Below are 19,594 nucleotides of genomic sequence, written 5' to 3' on the forward strand. Positions count from 1 at the left end.
CTAATTAGTTCTATAATTTTTTTCTGAATGTATAAGTGGAAGTTTTTTTACCATTACCGGTACTTATCGTCTTTTCGGGTGAAAAATAATACCCGTTCGATATTATTTATACATAGACGTAGTGGCTTGTAGTATTGAACCCTCCCCCCCCAAAAGATTGTACCCCTCCCAACAAAAATTTCTCGGTGCGCGCCTCATGACATATAATTACAATTGAATTTATCTGAGCTCCGGGGGACAATATACAATTCCAGGGGTTTAGTGTCCCTCGGAAGTATGCGTGGAAGAACAAGGGCAAGAACTTACGTGCCTGAAGTTGGCCCCCCCACCTCTCCCAAATTACACCAAACATTGCACATCGTTAGTGCATCGTTAGTGCACGTTAGTGCACTCAGAACTAACGTTAGTGCTATCAGCGTTTACGAGATATTGAAGATTTTTGGTGGGGGGGCCAACTTCATATGAAGTTAGCCCCCCCACCCATCTTTATGCAGACAGATTTTCACAAAACTTAGCGCATCGTTAGTGCATCGTTAGTGCACTTAAACACACTAAGCACTACCGTTAGTGCTATCATATTTTGGGATTTATTCAAGATTTTCGGTGGGGGGGCCAACTTCAGAAATATCAAATTCTATACAAATAGAGGTAGAAACATGGGGTCAACGGCAATCGTTAGTGCATCGTTAGTGCACCTAAACGCACTAAGCACTAACGTTAGTGCTACCATATTTTGGGATTTATTCAAGATTTTTGGTGGGGGGGCCAACTTCAGAAATATCAAATTCTATACAAATAGAGGTAGAAACATGGGGTCAACGGCAATCGTTAGTGCATCGTTAGTGCACCTAAACGCAGTAAGCACTAACGTTAGTGCTACCATATTTTGGGATTTATTCAAGATTTTTGGTGGGGTGGCCAACTTCAGAAATATCAAATTCTATACAAATAGAGGTAGAAACATGGGGTCAACGGCAATCGTTAGTGCATCGTTAGTGCACCTAAATGCACTAAGCACTAACGTTAGTGCTATCATATTTTGGGATTTATTCAAGATTTTTGGTGGGGGGGCCAACTTCAGAAATATCAAATTCTATACAAATAGAGGTAGAAACATGGGGTCAACGGCAATCGTTAGTGCATCGTTAGTGCACCTAAACGCAATAAGCACTAACATTAGTGCTACCATATTTTGGGATTTATTCAAGATTTTTGGTGGGGGGGCCAACTTCAGGAATATCAAATTCTATACAAATAGAGGTAGAAACATGGGGTCAACGGCAATCGTTAGTGCATCGTTAGTGCACCTAAACGCAGTAAGTACTAACGTTAGTGCTACCATATTTTGGGATTTATTCAAGATTTTTGGTTGGGGGGCCAACTTCAGAAATATGAAATTCTATACAAATGGAGGTAGAAACATGGGGTTAACGACAACCGTTAGTGTATCGTTAGTGCACTTAAACGTACTAAGCACTATCGTTAGTGCTACCATATTTTGGAATTTATTCTATATTTTTGGTGGAGTGGGCAACTCAATAATATCAAATTCTATACAAATAGAGATAGTAACATAGGATTAACGGCAATCGTTAGTGCATCGTTAGTGCACTTAAACGCAGTAAGCACTAATGTCAGTTCTACCGTATTTTGTTATTTATTCAAGATTTTTGGTTAGATGTCAGAGTTAGAAATATCAAATTCCATACAAATTGATGTAGAAACATGGGTTTAACAGCAATCGTTAGTGCTTCGTTAGTGCACTTAAATGCACTAAGCACTAACGTTAGCATTACCATATTTTGGGATTTATTCAATATTTTTTTTGGGGGGGCAACTTCAGAAATATGAAATTCTATACAAATAGAGGTAGAAACATGGGGTTAACGACAACCGTTAGTGTATCGTTAGTGCACTTAAACGTACTAAGCACTATCGTTAGTGCTACCATATTTTGGAATTTATTCTAGATTTTTGGTGGAGTGCGCAACTTCAATATTATCAAATTCTATACAAATAGAGATAGTAACATAGGATTAACGGCAGTCGTTAGTGCATCGTTAGTGCATCGTTAGTGCACTTAAACGCAGTAAGCACCAATGTCAGTTCTACCGTATTTTGGGATTTATTCAAGGTTTTTGGTTAGATGTCAGCGTTAGAAATATCAAATTCCATACAAATTGATGTAGAAACATGGGGTTAACAGCAATGGTTAGTGCTTCGTTAGTACATTTAAATGCACTAAGCATTAACGTTAGCATTACCATATTTTGGGATTTATTCAAGATTTTTGTTGGGCGGGCCAACTTCAGAAATATCAAAATCCATACAAACCTTTAGTGCTTTCTAGAAGCACTAACGAATGACATTAATTTTTTGTTAGTGCTTGAAGTTGGGGCAAGTTCCCGTGCCCTCCAAAGATATTGTACTTGTAACACCTACACTAATGAAGTACTAACGTTAGAGGTTGGTGCACTTAGGACCACTAACAATTGCACTAGAAGATATCCTTAGTGCTTTCGAATTTGACGGAAATTTGATACAATTAAAAATTCCCAATAAATTTCTTATGGAAGTTTCGTGACATGTAATTGTCCATAACTACCCTAATATTGAAGTACTAACGAAACTGTTAGTATTTTCTAGAAGCACTAACTATAGCACTAGAAGAGATCATTAGTGCTCTTGCATTTGACGGAAATTTGATGCAATGTAAAATTTCCCATAATTTTATTATGTGAGTTTGGTAACATGTAATTAGCCATAACTAAACTAATAGTGAAGTACTAACTAAACTGTTAGTGTTTTCTAGAAGCACTAACAATCCACTAACGAATTGCACTAAGTTTTTAGTTAGTGCTTGAAGTGGGGGCGTTAAGGTCACTCTGGCCTCAAAAAGTATTTTAATTGTAGCACCTATACTAATGAAGCACTAACCTTAGGTGTAGATGCACTAAGAAGCACTAACAATGCACTAACGATTGCTCCAGAAGAGATCTTTAGTGATTTTGAATTTGGCGGAAATACGATTCAATAAAAAATTTGCCATAAATTTCTTGAGTCTCGTGATATGTAATTGGCCATATACTACACTAATAGTGAGGCACTAATGAAATTGTTAGTGCTTTATAGAAGCACTAACGAATGGCACTATTTTTTTTCGTTAGTGCTTAAAGTGTGGAAATCTTTGAGTTTTACGTCCCACGATTATGCCGGTTAGGCTAAAGGAGACGGTGATGATGAGAAATGAATGAAATGGTGGAATGAAGAAAGTGGGAGGAAACGGGAGAACCCCGAGAAAACCCACGCACACGGTGTTTGTCCACCACAAAGTTCACTTGGCGCGAGCAGGGTTTGAACCCGAGACCCCATGCACCAGAGGTGAACGCTCTACCACTGAGCCACCGCGGCCCCTGCTTAAAGTGTGGGTGCGTAATTCATGCTGACTTCCCCAAAGGTTTTTTTTTTACTTGTAACACCTACACTAATGAAACACTAACGTTAGGTGTTTGTGCTCTAAGAAGCACTTATGATGCACTAACAGAGGTAATTAGTGCTTTTGAATGCGATGGGAATTTGATACAATGAATAATTCCTCATTTGTTTTTTATGGGAGTTTTGTGTGATTGGCCATATCCACACTAAAGGCGGATTTTCATGCCCGCGTTAGAACGGAAGCATCACATGTAGCGTATTCACCGTAAATTATTTTCGTTTTCATACATCCGTGCGTGTATTGCGCCAAATTACTACTCCCTAGCTAATGCGCATGCGTAAAATAGAAAGTTTGCGACTTCCGCCATGTTAGTCAGTGAATACAATAGTGTACGCGCGCTACTTCCGTCAGAATTGAACAAATTTCTACTCTGACGCGAGTGTAGCGCGCCATCTCCGATGCGTGATTTCATTGGCTGTTTAGCACAATCGCTCGCAACTCACGGAGGTAAAGGACACATGAAAATCCGCCTTAAGTGTGAAACACTAACAAAACTACTTGTAACTTCTAAAGGTACTAACAATGCACTAACGAATAAAACTAATTTTTTCGTTTGTGCTTGTAGTAGGGGCTAAGTTCACGCTAATTTCGAAAATTTTCTTTACTTGTAACATTAGTGTTTCCTAGTACACCAACACCTAACTTTAGTGCTTCATTAGTGTAGGTGCTACAAGTAAAAAACCTTTGCGGGCCAGCGTGAATTTGGTTCTCACTTCAAGCACTAACGAAAAATAAGTCCATTCGTTAATGTATCGTTAGCGCTTCTGCAAAACACCCATAGTTCCGTTAATGCTTAACTATCGATGTAGATATGGCCAATTATATGACACAAAAATCTCATAAGAAATTCATTGCGTCAAATTTCCGCCAAAATCAAAAGCACTAATCACTTCTTCTACTGAAATCGTTAGTGCTTCATAGTGCACTAACACCTAACATTAGTTCTTCATTAATGTAGGTCCTACAAGTAAAAAACCCTTTGGAAACCATGAACTTGGCGCCCCCACTTCAACCAATAAGGAAAAATTAAAGCAGTTTATTAGTGCATCGTATGTGGTTCTAAAAATACGTTCAGTTTCGTTAGTGCTTCACTATTAGTATAGTTATGACCAGTTACATCTCAGGAAACTCACATAAGAAATTTAAGGGAAGTTTTTCACTGTGTCAAATTTCTGCCAAATTAAAAATCACTAATGATCACTTCTAGTACAATCCTCAGTGCATCGTTAGTGCTTCATCGTGCACCAACCACTAACGTTAGTGCTTAATTAGTGTAGGTGCTACAAGTAAAATATTATTGGTGGTCAGTGTGAATTTGCGCCCACTTCAAGCACTAACAAAGTAATTGGTGCGTTCGTTAGTGCTTGCTGAAAATACTGACACTTTGAATAAAATTTGATATTTCTGAAGTTGGCTCCCCACCAAAAATCTTGAATAAATTCCAAAATATGGTAGGACTAACGTTAGTGCTTAGTACGTTTAAGTGCACTAACGAAGCACTAACGATTGCCGTTAACCCCATATTTTTACATCAATTGTATGGAATTTGATATTTCTGAAGTTCCCCCACCAAAAATCTTGAATAAATCTCAAAATATTGTAGAACTGACATTAGTCCTTAGTGCGTTTAAGTGCACTAAAGATGCACTAACGATTGCCGTTAACTCTATATTTCTACCTCTATTTGTATAGAATTTGATATTTCTGAGGTTAGTCCCTCCACCAAAACTTATGAATAAATCCCAAAATATGGTAGCACTAACGTTAGTGCTTAGTGCGTTTAAGTGCACTAACGATGCACTAACGATTGCCGTTAACTCTATGTTTCTACCTCTATTTGTATAGAATTTGATATTTCTGAAGTTGCCCCCCCCCACCAAAAATCTTGAATAAGTCCCAAAATATGCTAGCACTAACGTTAGTGCTTAGTGCGTTTAAGTACACTAACGATGCACTAACGATTGCCGTTAATCCTATGTTACTATCTCTATTTGTATAGAATTTGATATTATTGAAGTTGCCCACTCCACCAAAAATCTTGAATAAATTCCAAAATATGGTAGCACTAACGTTAGTGCTTATTGCGTTTAGGTGCACTAACGATGCACTAACGATTGCCATTAACCTCGTGTTTCTACCTCTATTTGTATAGAATTTGACATTTCTGAAGTTGGCCACCCCACCAAAAATCTTGAATAAGTCCCAAAATATGGTAGCACTAACGTTAGTGCTTATTGCGTTTAGGTGCACTAACGATGCACTAACGATTGCCGTTGACCCCATGTTTCTACCTCTATTTGTATAGAATTTGATATTTCTGAAGTTGGCCCCCCCACCAAAAATCTTGAATAAATCCCAAAATATGGTAGCACTAACGTTAGTGCTTAGTGCGTTTAGGTGCACTAACGATGCACTAACGATTGCCGTTGACCCCATGTTTCTACCTCTATTTGTATAGAATTTGATATTTCTGAAGTTGGCCCCCCCACCGAAAATCTTGAATAAATCCCAAAATATGATAGCACTAACGGTAGTGCTTAGTGTGTTTAAGTGCACTAACGATGCACTAACGATGCGCTAAGTTTTGTGAAAATCTGTCTGCATAAAGATGGGTGGGGGGGCTAACTTCATATGAAGTTGGCCCCCCCACCAAAAATCTTCAATATCTCGTAAACGCTGATAGCACTAACGTTAGTTCTGAGTGCACTAACGTGCACTAACGATGCTCTAACGATGTGCAATGTTTGGTGTAATTTGGGAGAGGTGGGGGGGCCAACTTCAGGCACGTCAAGAACTTATTAGTAATGCCTATACTTGCTCGCGTCAGTTAATATAACGACTACTACGTAAAATATATAGGATTTTTAACAACTTACAGTCAAGAAATAAGATCTTTAATAAAGAGTGAAGAGCGAGTGTTGCGTCTGTTTTCGTTTAAAACAACTGAGGGAGTAAAAGGAAGGGCTGTCATCAAAAATACTTAAATTAACGTATGAAATAGGAGGAAAGAATGATGAAAGAGACAAGGAAGCTACGGGTCGTCTAAGATATAAACAAGAGGGAGACTGTTTCTCGTATCTGAATAATTATTAATTACAGAGCGTGCGGACAGACAGTACACGGCCAATTTCTTAGATAACTAAATAAATCTTACAAGAAAAGATACACATTTTTTTTTATTTGCAAAATTTGACATTTAATTTGAAAGTAACTCTTATAACACTTTCAGTACAGCATTGTACATAGTCTAATTCTTAGTGATATTTTACATTGCAAATATGCAGTATTATCATAGCATTGGTAAGCAAGCGATGTCTTGCTTGCAAAACAATTTTCAAACCTTTTTCTTCTTTCTGTGTTACATTGATATTAATTGCATTGGATTATCTCTTGATAATGATACTGATGCTGTTGTGGCTCAGTGAAACCTTACTTGTGATATGATGCGAAGAGTTGTAGTTTCTATCGTAGGCCGTGTGAGTTTTCGATGGTCAAAAGTATCATTCTACCCTTATATCCTACCACTATCTTCATATCATCTATTTTTCATTATAATTCAGTTTATCATTCATCTCTTTTAGGCTATGGACATAATCTCGGGTAGTGTTGCTTACGAGATAAAATTTGGAGGTTGTCTCGTCTCAAATAGGCGTTGTGAAACTGCTGCCTCATCCCGAAAAAGTATGTATTTTTCTATTGAAAGGGCTCTGTCTCGTCTCAGCTCATGGGTAGCATTAATCGGGAGAGTGCTCTCTCGCTGCTATGTGCTTAGCATAAGTACTCTTTGCGAGGGAGACCCGGATTCAATTCCTGACGATGGCTCATGCAGTTTGGTTCCCACATTAAGCTGTAGGTCCACGTCTCACATAGCTGAAACAGATGCTACAATCAAATCCATTCAGTTAATTTTGAAAACATTCAATGAAATATTTAATATATTATATCATTTCGAATAATACAGAAATTGATAGAGATAGTACAAAAAGATGGCCTGCTCCTTTCGTATTTTGGACTTCCATATTTTAGTTTTTGTGTCCCCTTCTTTGAATTCCTTCGTTGCACCTGGAAAATGGGCAAATCTTGTTATTATACTGTATATGACCAGGCGAACCAAATGCAATCTCACTTGAGATTAACCCGGGTCTTACAAACAAAAGGTGAAAGTGCTGACCCACAGCCACAAGACAGCTCCAATTTTAGATGTCAGCCATCTTGACTGAAAGTTTGCTGGTACCTCTTGTTAGTAGTGTCGTATAGTGGACAATGATATATCTAGAATGGTACGACATACGTAATTAAAACTAGGATTGCGTTTTTTTTATATAGTCGTTTTGTGTCATTAGCAGATTAAATGTTAGTATGTTTCAGATACTAAAAACAACTACAAAGAATACTATACGAGACACATTTATTCAGTTCGATTGTCCATTTACTATTAGTAATGAATACAATACTGTTTCATTGTAAAAAAAATCATAGCCTCAGATAAGATCAGATAACTAGTGTTACCTGTCTCGTCGCGTAAATATTTGTTAAATTCTTATCTCGTCTCAATTCTTGAAGTTTTCTCATCTCGAATCTCGGAAAACTTTTTAAATATCGTCTCGAAAAAGGTCTCGTCTCATTTTGTAAATTTATGTCCTAACTTTTTAAAATTTCATTTAGAAGTTATTAGAATCCTTTCGCGTCACGAGAGGTTCAAGAAGAGTGTGATATAATAACATTTAAACCATGTTTATTATTGAAGTTACATTACGTAATGTTTTGCTGCCTTTAAACGCTGATAAATGCTTTTCATTATGTTCGTGCAATCGCTTAATCAATTTATAGTTTTTATAGTATAAATCATGTACCATTAAAAAAAAGTATTTGAGATGTAAGATTTGGGTGACATAGTATTGCCCACGAAATTCGAAAAATTTCTTGTCTCGAATTTCAAAATGCACTTTTCGGCTCGATTCTCGTTTCATGGGGAACACTAGAGATAATGGAAGAACATAAATTTATAGAGATTTTTGTCAGATTATCGGTTAAGAAGTCTACAGTACCATATTAGTTGGTGACCTACCAATATCTGTTCATCTATTTGTTGGTTCTCACCAATATATGCTTAGAAATTTAGTGATTTCTTAACCTGATGAAACTAACGTAACGTAAATCTTGGTAGGTCATTAATATATTACCATATTGGTTCTAGCCCAGGATTAATACAAAACTGCAATTTACGTTTTGTGGATGAACCCTGCACGATTTTGCACTGGTAGTAAAAAAGAAATGATTGCGTAGGTGAATATAGGAGAATAAAAGAAGCTGGATCATATAATTCTTAAAACAAGAAAACTTTTTTGAATGAATGAAATTTGTAAGGCGACTGTCCGATAATTATTTAGTCTTCTATAAAAGGTGTTCCATGGGAATAACAAGTCAGAACCACGCATGCGAAAGGAAAACAACGTTCTAGCTTTTCAATGAGGAAGTGTCGGTTTCAAATTCCAGAGATGTCGTTCTGAGATTTTCTAGATTTTTTTCAGTTTCACCAGATGAATAGGGATGAACGCGAGACGAGACGAGACGAGATATGTAAAAGTCTCGTCTCGTCTCGCAGCCTCAAATGTTGGTCTCGTATCGCGTCTCGTCTCGTCTCGCAAATGTGAAGTCTCGTCTCGCGTCTCGCATAAAATTTTGAGTCTCATCTCGCGTCTCGCGCGAGACTTTCTCGCATGGTCTCGCAGTCTCGCATATATTCTGGGTCAAAATTTTGCAATGTGTTATTCTATGGCTGTTAATGAATGATGATGTGATATTCTGTCCGAAGGCAGGTATTTGACCTAAAAGTCCCTTGGCAAGCTGAATCCATGGTGGTTTGCCATTGCTCTCCATGGGATGAATGTTCATAACATCCTAAGGAGACGGAACCTAGAGTTCAACATGGTATCCGAACTTGTGTCCCCTCCGCTCCAAATTAAAAGAAAAGTTTGATAGCATAATTTACAGCAAAAGCAGCATAAATTGTTGCTGGATCCAACATTTTTTTCGAGCTTAGAGGTCTCCAGCAATATTTAGCTCTTCTAAAATATCGTCGCCACTATCAACATTTACATGTTTTGGTCGTTTCCTTGAAGGGTGATTTTCCATTATAAATATGTTTTTATACCACCGAAAGCGCTTGTAGACAACAAAAGAACTCCTCACAACACAATAAGACCCAATTTTTTCGGTTCGTTCGCATTTGTAGCAATGTTGCATTATCGCATTTTATCAACTTTCGCTTTCAACTTATATAGTGTTGCCAGATCTAGAAAATAAAATTACTGACAGATATAGGGCCATTCCTACCATCTCTCACCAAACCTATAGGGCCATCCTACGAAACTAGTGTTTGAATTAAACTTCTGAACTAGAGGGGATGTTTTTGATAAATATATAGGAAGAAAATACTTATTCCATGTAAAAATATCATGTTATTTCTGCGAGCCGGGCCGGGGATAAACTTTGACGACAGGGGATTTCCCCGCCATCCCTCAACATTAATCACTAGTAGTAATGTGAAAAAGACAGAAACAACAGGAATATCACATTTCGCAGCAATAGGGAGTCTTATTCTCTTTTCAGACCAAAAACAGAAGTTCATGTATTCGTACGCGCCCGCGTGTATGTGTTTGTATCGCAAAATAAAGTCCTAAATCGATGCTGTAATAAATTTCCAATTTACAAAGCTTTTCTTTTTCAGAAACTAAAGAAGGCTTTAATTCTGAAAATCAACCTTGAATAATAATAAATCTCATAAAATGTCTATTGCCCCAATCACGTTTTTGTTCCTGGAGGCATTAACGCTCAACTTAGAAAACTTAATAAATGTAAAATCACTAAATATACAATTAAATGTAATTTATAAATGTTGCGAGACTGCGAGAAGTCTCGCGAGATTTCTCGTGTGAGACTTAACCAAGTCTCGTCTCGCATGGTTTAGTCTCGTCTCGCGTCTCACATAAAATTTTCAATCTCGTCTCGCATGCGAGACGAGACGCGAAACGTGACGAGACTTTTCGCGTCTCGCGTGCATCCCTACAGATGAATATTGGGAAGCCGACTTTCTTTCAAAGTTCCTACACATGTTTTGTTGCAAAGCTTTTTTTAATGTAAACTTGCTTCCAAGTTCAGACCTATATCTGGGACTACACAATAAAAAATGGTTATGTTAATTCAACTCAATTTTAACACAGGGCAGTGGTTCCAGCGTGACTACCACTATGCGGTGTTAGTTCAACACAGACCCTGCGGTGTTGGCGTTTAGCACAGGGGTGTGTTACGTCTTTAACACACAACCGGTGTTGAGCGGTGTTAAATTCGGATCCGTTTTAGTATTTTCGGTGTTGATTCGACACCATGTCAGGGTTGGTGGTGTGGGGAAAAGTGTTGAGTGTTACTCGTGGCGGTGTTCCACCGACACGATGAAAGTAACATAGTGTGTAGTGTGTTAATTATTTTGTGTTAATATTACACCATGCCAAGTATCAATATAACGGTCTCTGTGTTATTTCAACATCATTTTTTTTTATTTCAACACACAATCTGTCATAATTCAAGGTCAAAACCGTGTAAGTAACACCGTTTTGGTGTTAATTCAACACTCCCTTAAAATTCAAGATCAGACGACCATATTAATACCGTTTTTGGTGTTAGCTCGACTCCACTTCTGTGTAACTACGGCACTTATTTCGGTGTTGAAATAGGTCCGTGTGCTGTGATGATGTAACCATGTGTTGGAAAAGCTACCGAAGATTCTAACTTTAAAATAAGAGTAGTAAACTACAAAACACTTCATTTAGAAAATCTTCATAAAATTTTTTGCTGTCCTCTCCAACATTTATTGTGAAGTATTTCTTGATAGTGCGAAACACAACCTTCACCAACATCTTGTTCAAGAATGATAGGAAACTCTTACCTTTATCCTTATAATATGTTTGCCTCTTAATCGTGTTTCTATTTTTCTGCCATGTTTGAAAGAAAGTCTTCGGTGTTGGCTGTTGAGCTCTAGTGCAGTGTAGAAGTGACAGTAATATGGCGTTGTTTCTTGCTGTTTACATATTTCTTCAGAAACATTATGTAAAACAATTGAGAACACATCGCGCGGTTTGTATTTTGAAATTTTGCGTATGCCCGGATTTGTTTAAGTATTTTTTTCTACTGTGTTTGTCTGTAGTTTCAATTCATAAGCATTTATAATTAGATGTCCAACATATTTGGCAATCACGCAGAAAAGAACACCGAAGATTCTACACTTGTGTTCATGTAAGACACAAGCTATGTGTCATTTCAACTACCGGCATTTGATACACAACTCCAAATGGAGAGTGAGTTGTTCTAACCACCTGTTTGTGTTATATTTTAACACAATCATATTAACACATAGGCATGTGGTTGAAGTAACACAACGATTTTTTTTTTACAGTGTACCTACTACTAATCCAGTTCCAGATACAGGTCTGAAGCAAATCAACTATATCTAAACTGTAAATAAAACAATAGTAATGAAATTGTAAGTATTCGGATTCACGGAGGGTTCGGAAGAATCAAATTCCCTTGGGGGTAAACTTTGAAGATTTTAATTTGATAATCAAGAAGCGATTATACTTACAAGGAAAGATGTAACCTCCTAAGGATTAATATTCCATTCTAGGTGAATATGTCTGAATTCTTTATTACTCCCTCCCATTCAACATAATTGTTGGCATGCATTCTCTGGAGTTGAATATTTCTTTCTAACACTGAGGCGGAACCTATCCTTTTGAACAAGGGTAGCCAAACTTTTTAGGTTTCAGGTCTACTTTTTAGTCCATAAATAAGTGAAGGTTTAGTTATTTGTTCATTTGTCTTTAAAGTAGCTACGTATATGATCGATATAGACAGTATGAGACAGACCATCGTAGGCTATCTCCCACGATCTGCAGGTCGACAAGTAGCCCACGGTCGACGCGTTAGTCACCTCTGCTTTATAGTAAAAATCGAAGTAATACTTGGCTTTGTGTCCGAGGCAAACACTACTCATCGGGAATAGAACATGGAACCACGTGCATTCATTGGTGTTAGTGCATGGCAGTGATGAGCTCAGAATGAGGGCAAGGGAGCTGCCAGTCCCCTCTTCTTGATGGTTACGTCTGTCTTCCAGATATGTTGTACTGTAATGTAGGTCAAGTAGTATCAAATTATCGTAATCATTTAGTCAACCATGAATGTGGTTTTTGAGAGGAACATCTTATCTATTAATCGAAAATCGAACGTTATTAATTATAAATGAGCGCTATAGCATACTGTGCTTCACGTTTAGCGCATATAGTATTAACAGGTAGTATGTGTGTCAGTGATAGTATTATATGTGTCACTGTTAGGAAATATTTGTGTTAATGTTAGAAGAAAAGACAAACAAGAATAAATACAATTAGCGTATTAAGAGTGTATTTTTTACAAATAGAATAAATAAATAAATAAATAAATCTGATCCAGCAGAATAAACACTATCAATTGTTAGGCTTATAAGGCAAATGAATCACATTATTTTTAGCGCTATATTTTTTTCAATTTTCTCGAAAACTACGCATGAGAGTTTAGTCACAAGCTTCCCATTTCCTTCAAGTCGACGCCAGGTATAAACTCATATACGTCTTATCTTTGTTTAATATTATAGTGAAACGAATAAATAAATAAATAAAAATTAAAAATTAAAATTTAAGAGTTAATAACAATTTCAGACTATACTCTGCCTCACCCGAATTGGCGTGTGGCATCAGCCAATAAACTCACAGTGCGCTGTTACTAAACCTTCAGGGAAGATCGTATTTGTGCACAGTGATTAGATTCCTCCCTGAAGGTTTAGTAACAGCGCACTGCGAGTTTATTGGCTGATGCCACACGTCAATTCGGGTGACGCGAACTATAGTATGTAATTAATTATACTCTGTACTGTTGTCTTGCTAATCTCAGGCTGAAAATCTTGATGAGGGTATACACTTCAGAATCAGTTCTTCCATATTAACCTTTAAGCGCTCATTGATGCAACTGCTGTGTCAAGGCTTTAAACCTCAGTAGTTGAGCACCTAATTAAGCTAGAAAGATAAATTTGGTATTAATATGTTCCTGAAGGATGAAGCTTTCCATCGAAAATATGCATTTTATGTATGTGGAGGGATACTACTGCGGAGGGGAAGGATCAAGTTCGTCTTTTTTTGTTTGTTTGTTTTTTGGCTTCAGGTTTAAGGGGGGCCATTCCCCCCATTGGAGATACACTCATAAAAATTGGCATGTGAAGCAATGAAGTAGTCCAGTACATGGTAATAACCTGTATGTGTACTTGTTGTGTATATGGGGGGAGGAGGGGGAACGAAGATGACCAATTTTTTGAGTCTCAGTTTTTTAAATCGTAAATTACATTTATTTTCAGAACGGTTCCATATAAGACAATAGAACGGAATTGCTTAAATTTTATCTCGTTGAAATCTGTGTACCATAAGCTTTCCAATGATATATCAATCATGACTCTGTGATAATTAGGAGAGTCATCAGGGCCGCCAACGCGAAGGTCTGCTATTCGAAAATCATATACAGGTTGTTTCTATAGGAATTTCGTTCTGAATTTTTGTCTCACCTTGTATTACAGCAGTGGTTACGATTTTTTTTTATATTATTGTCACAAGGTGTGTTCCCTACACATTAGCATAATCTTGTCAGCGTATGGTGACTGCAAGGATTGCCAGGGTCCCCCCAAATTCTAATTTTTCATACTTTTTAAGGATATTTTTGATTCTTATTCTTCTTCTAATATGCCGAGAATTACAAAAAATGTTATCTCACTGGAATCTGTGTACCATAAGCTTTCCAATGATGTATCAATCATGACTGTGACAATTAGGGGAACCAAAGCCCCCAACGCGAGAGTCTACGATTTCGTGCTAATCTTTGGTGGGCGTAGAAAGGTTAATACGGTATATGGCAGCGTTTCCCAACCTTTCTCAACTTGCGGCACACTACGGATGTAAGTTTAATTCTCGCGGCACACTTATAGATATTTTATATTTTATTTATAAATATAAAACAGAGTGGTATTTTTTTCTGTGATTACAGAGAAAAAAGCTCAATCACTGGTTTTCTCCCGTGGTAAATCATTACGCTTATTTTTCATTCTAATTTAAAAATAGAAAACAATCGCAATGAAATATTGGACTCAAGTTTTTAAAAATACTCTTCCTTTTTCGAAAACTGTATCAAACTTTTTACTAAGAAGGAAGATCACTAAATAACGAACGAACAAACAGATCTATTTTACTTTTAAAACGCAAATGTAGGTAATTTGTATGCATGTTTGGTTTGTCGAAAGGATTGAATGACATTTTAAATTTTCAAGTTACGAAATAGTCTGCAACAATAAAGAAGCAATAATGGTCATAACAAAGATAACAAATACTTTTTTCAACATTAGAAATGTACCTAGGTACAGAAAAGTAACAGGGTATGAAACTTAAAATTGTATATTCATAGTAGAGGTTCATATTAATGTGAAATGCAAATATACATTTTTTCCTACGTTTCGCAATTTGATTGCTATAGAATTAATGATATTGTTTCGATTTCCTTGCGGCACACCAGCAGCCCATTCACGGCACACCGGTTGGGAAACGCTGGTATATGGTGTGGTTACCTTATAGCATTATTTTTTTTTAAACAACCATTTTTTGATATTTTCTCGAAAACTGCTCATGAGGATTTACCCATATCATTTTGTTCATCTTAATAAGGTCTATTGATTAATGTCTCATCTTTGGACATTTTTTTTTCGTTAAACGCTAATAACATTTTTAAATTTGTGATTGTAAGCTTTGTAGATATAGCAGAAACCGTGACACATAAAAAAAAAAAAAAAAAAATCAAAGCACTTCGTTTTATTTTTTCCTATCTACTTCTACGTATTTCAGTCTTATGTATTACAGTAACAATTGTCATCTGTCGTTCCGCATAGTAGCCACAGAAATTGCTTTCTGGATAATATTTTTGTGCCTGAGGATTGATGCTTGCTTCTCAAAGGTAGTATAAAACTCACTCTTGCATCAATGAGGAAGGAAAAGAAAAGGGGGAGATAAAAAAGCAGAATTTCACCATTCACCTGTACAAATAAATAAAAAAAGCTCACGAATTGTTTGGTTTTTCGTTGTTGTTTTATTTTTTAAAAAAGAAAAGACAAGACAGAAAGAAAAAGAACCTTGCTCTAGATAACTATTAACCACAAAATCATATTTTTCAAAACGCTGATAGAGTTTCCAGGAAGAATATTGCAATTATTTATATAAAACATTGTTCAATAACTTCTTAAAGTACACATAATTATCATCATCATCACCACAATCATCATGATATATCTCTTTATCTCTAGGCGTTCCTAGCGGGAGTCCCAATACTGCATGTGTACAGGTCAAATGATTGTGAATGGCTTACGATCTCGAGACGCGCAAAAACATGGCAGTTGAAGCGAAAGTTTACGTTGGGGGTTAGAGTGGGCTCTGTACCCCTCATGTCAAGTGTTTAACTTCGGGTGTCAAATATTGCGCGAAATAGTCCCTTCATCGTTCTTTGCCTCCCAGCAGAAGATAATCCTTCAGAACCCAAAAAAAATGAAATGAAATTTTGAGTTTTACGTCCCACGGTTATGCCGGTTAGGCTAAAGGAGACGGTGATAATGAGTAATGAATGAAATGGTGGAATGAAGAAAGTGGGAGGAAACGGGAGAACCCCGAGAAAACCCACGCACCTTCAGAACCCAAGTTATTCCTCCTCTAGCTGTGCTCAAACCAAGGCCATCTAGGTTGATTTCATGTTTCTTATGAAATATTGGTACTTAGAAAAAAATACTAATTCTTAAAAATATCATATAAAATATTTTGGAACAGAAGTGTTGTTGAGTTGACTAAGCTTCACCATCTCTTTCTCCAATTGAAGCATCCCGCCGAACAACGATATATGTTACATTTTAGTGATTTCGACAAAAACGAGAAAGACTTGTAGTATATTCCAATAGTACAATAGGAAAAAAATAAATAAATAAAACGATGTGCAACCAGTAGATTTTCGTATTTAAACTCCAGTCTTGGTTATTATTCAATTGAAATAATTAAATACCAGTAGGCCCTATACGTGTCATATCGCTTATGCATGACATACGGTTTAGAAGGTCGTGTATTTTTTTTTTTTAATATATATATATTGAGTAGAAACTACTAATTAAATAAAATGTCAAACTGATTTCTCGAGATGTTTACACTCAAAGAAAAAGGGATATATTTGGAAATAAAATAATAAGAAAAAAAAAAGATATTTCAAACAGATAGCATATCACATGACTCATATTGCTGTTGATGCATTTAAATGCTGTGGTTTCCTCGTCCTTGATGGTTATGGTAGGATTTTAATTTAACGCTTTTTTTTCTATAATGTATACTTCAGTGTCATTGTACTGAAGTATACATTATATATTAAGGATAATATTAAAAAAAAGAAGAAAGAAAGAAAGGGGTTAGCAAAATCAGACACAAATACTATCTTTATTATTTAAAAAAATATATATATACAGTAAAGTTCTTTGTTCTAGTCTCTAAGTTGTTACTTTCTAAAGTACGTACTTCCAGATGATATAATTTTTAATATTGTAGGTAATGCCGAGAAAATTACTGACCAAAACTGCAGTTATGTAACTATCAAGCTATAATTTATTGAAATAGTATATGCATATAGGATTCTAACACAGTGATTCCATCGGTGAATCACACAGTTCCAAAAAGATGTGTCGCAAAATTTTTGAATTTGAAAATCATGGAACATTTAATAATTACTTAAAATCAATCCAGTCAACTCCTTCAGCGCTAGAAACAATGTAATTATAATTGGAGTAAAACTCCTCTGTACTCGACTTCGTTCGTTTGTTGTCCGAATACTCCTCCTCCGAGCTACCTGAGCCATTTTTGATTATATTTGACATGGAAATTCGAGAGCGCGCGTTGAGTGTCATAAGGGGTCACATGTCCCGATCAGACACACCATTGAGGAATAATTACAGAGAAGCGCCCATAGATTTAACATTGGCAAAGCATTTGGCGAATTCCTCATTGTAAAACAATGGAAAATAGAATTTTCAGCATTAGAAATAAGGTGAAGCCTTTTTCGTTTTATTGTTCGAACACAATTTTTCAAAGCCTTCACAATGTTTTGCGCGGACATACCAAATTCAACTATTTGCATGTCGTGTTCGTTCACGAAAAGAATTGATGCACTAAAAAACAAAATTCTATAAATAATCAGTGAAGGTTGATCACTTTGCTCCAAATTTGCAATTATTGCATACTTAGTTTATATTATTATTAATAAAAAAAATGAAGTAAGTGTGACGCAAGATCGTGAGCGTTCAAATAAAGTGTAACTTCAGTCAAAAAAAGGTTGGGAACCACTGCGCTAACATTCCTCAGTAATCCAATGCTAAGGTAAACACTAGTCTTTTGGCAAATAACCAAATCTTTATTACCTTTACCGAGTTGCTGAACAAACTAACATTCAATTTACAAAACATTATACTTATTTCTTAACTGACCAACAAACCCTACGATAACTAGTGTAATGATGATAATTAATTATTTAGATTTAAAAAAAAATATTTAGGAGTAGGAGTGAACGTATAAAAATAGAAAAAGAATAATCTTAACCTAGTAATGATTTTAGAAAAATTAAATCTTTGAGTTATACGATTTATACCGTCTAGGCTAAAGGAGACAATGATGATGAGAAATAAATGCAATGGTGGAATGATTAAAGTGGGAGGAAACGAGGGGAACTCCGAGAAAACCCACGCACACAGTGTTTGTCCATTACAAAACCCACTTGCTCTGAACTGGGATTGAACCAGGAACCTCACACACCAGAGGTGAAGCTCTACCACTGATCCACCTCGTCCCCAAAATAATCTTTTGTAAGGTAACCAAACCTTTATTATCTTTATCGACTTAACCGAAATTATTTAAAACATAGGGACATAACGAATTCTTTGACATCCTGTATAGGTGGAATTCAATAAAATAAATACACATTTTGTTTGACCAATCGAGATCTTTTCAAGCAAAACGATATTAAAAATTTCCTACGTACGGATTGGATTTTCAAAAAAAAAAAAAAAAAAAAAAAACAGAGGTCAAGAATAAACCGTTTATGTTCTTGTATATCACTACCCTACAGAGGCTCCAAATATTTTCCAGGGGAGTCGAAATTCAGTATGAGGTTAAATTATATTAAAATTTGTAGTATTACTCCTAAAATTAAACTAAATTTACAGAAAAGTTGGGATTTCGTGGAGCCACCGCCTGCGTACGTCCCTCGTACCCTAGTCACGACTTTCTATGTGATGCGTTTTCCCGTACCTATAGAAAACTGAAATTGTCATTTGAAATTCATCTCTTGCAGTACTTGATAGCCTCATCCATCTATCCAGCATTGTGTGAAAAGAAAGAAAGATAGGTCACAAAAGGTAAAGCCTACAAGTGAAAATTTATCAAAAAAAATCTTTGACAGGTTTTTATAGCCAAATTTGAAAATGAAGATATAATTACGTAATATTTTCTTTCTTTCCTTCCTTCTTTCTTTCTGTTATTTTTTTGGGGGGGGGGAAAGAATTGGTCATTTTCCTATCATTTGTTTGATTTTTTTTGACGTGGCGTTTTTTTTTTTTTTTTTGTTAACTCAACTAATGAGCTGTCGTACTGAACAAATTGCCAAATTTTTCATAGGTTCGCTGAGTTATTAGTTGTCCACGTTCTTAAATTATTTTTCCATACCGATAAGCGTTTAGGAGGAAGTGATCGCCGTATATCTCAGTTGAATACGCGTATTTTATAAATAAAATTGTGCTTAAATATTATTTTGCTACGAAAACGTGTTTAAGTTTTTCTCGTTTGTTTTCATCAAAATAAGCATGATATCGACACTATGTGTTGTCATAACGGAAATACAATTGAACCGCTTGACATAAAGTTTTGAGCACAGTACTGTCTTGGAACCGAGTTTCTGAAATAC

At 36.2% G+C, this 19,594-nt stretch overlaps 1 protein-coding gene across 2 annotated transcripts in view; it reads left to right on the forward strand.

The window, feature by feature from the left end:
- Lmpt (four and a half LIM domains protein limpet) overlaps nt 1–19,594 on the forward strand; it is a 934,906-nt gene that overhangs the window by 115,432 nt on the left and 799,880 nt on the right. The window lies entirely within an intron of this gene.

This window comes from Thermobia domestica, chromosome 5 (genome assembly GCF_964235325.1).
Source record: "Thermobia domestica chromosome 5, izTheDome1.hap1.1, whole genome shotgun sequence".
In the NCBI taxonomy this organism is placed as follows: domain Eukaryota; kingdom Metazoa; phylum Arthropoda; class Insecta; order Zygentoma; family Lepismatidae; genus Thermobia; species Thermobia domestica.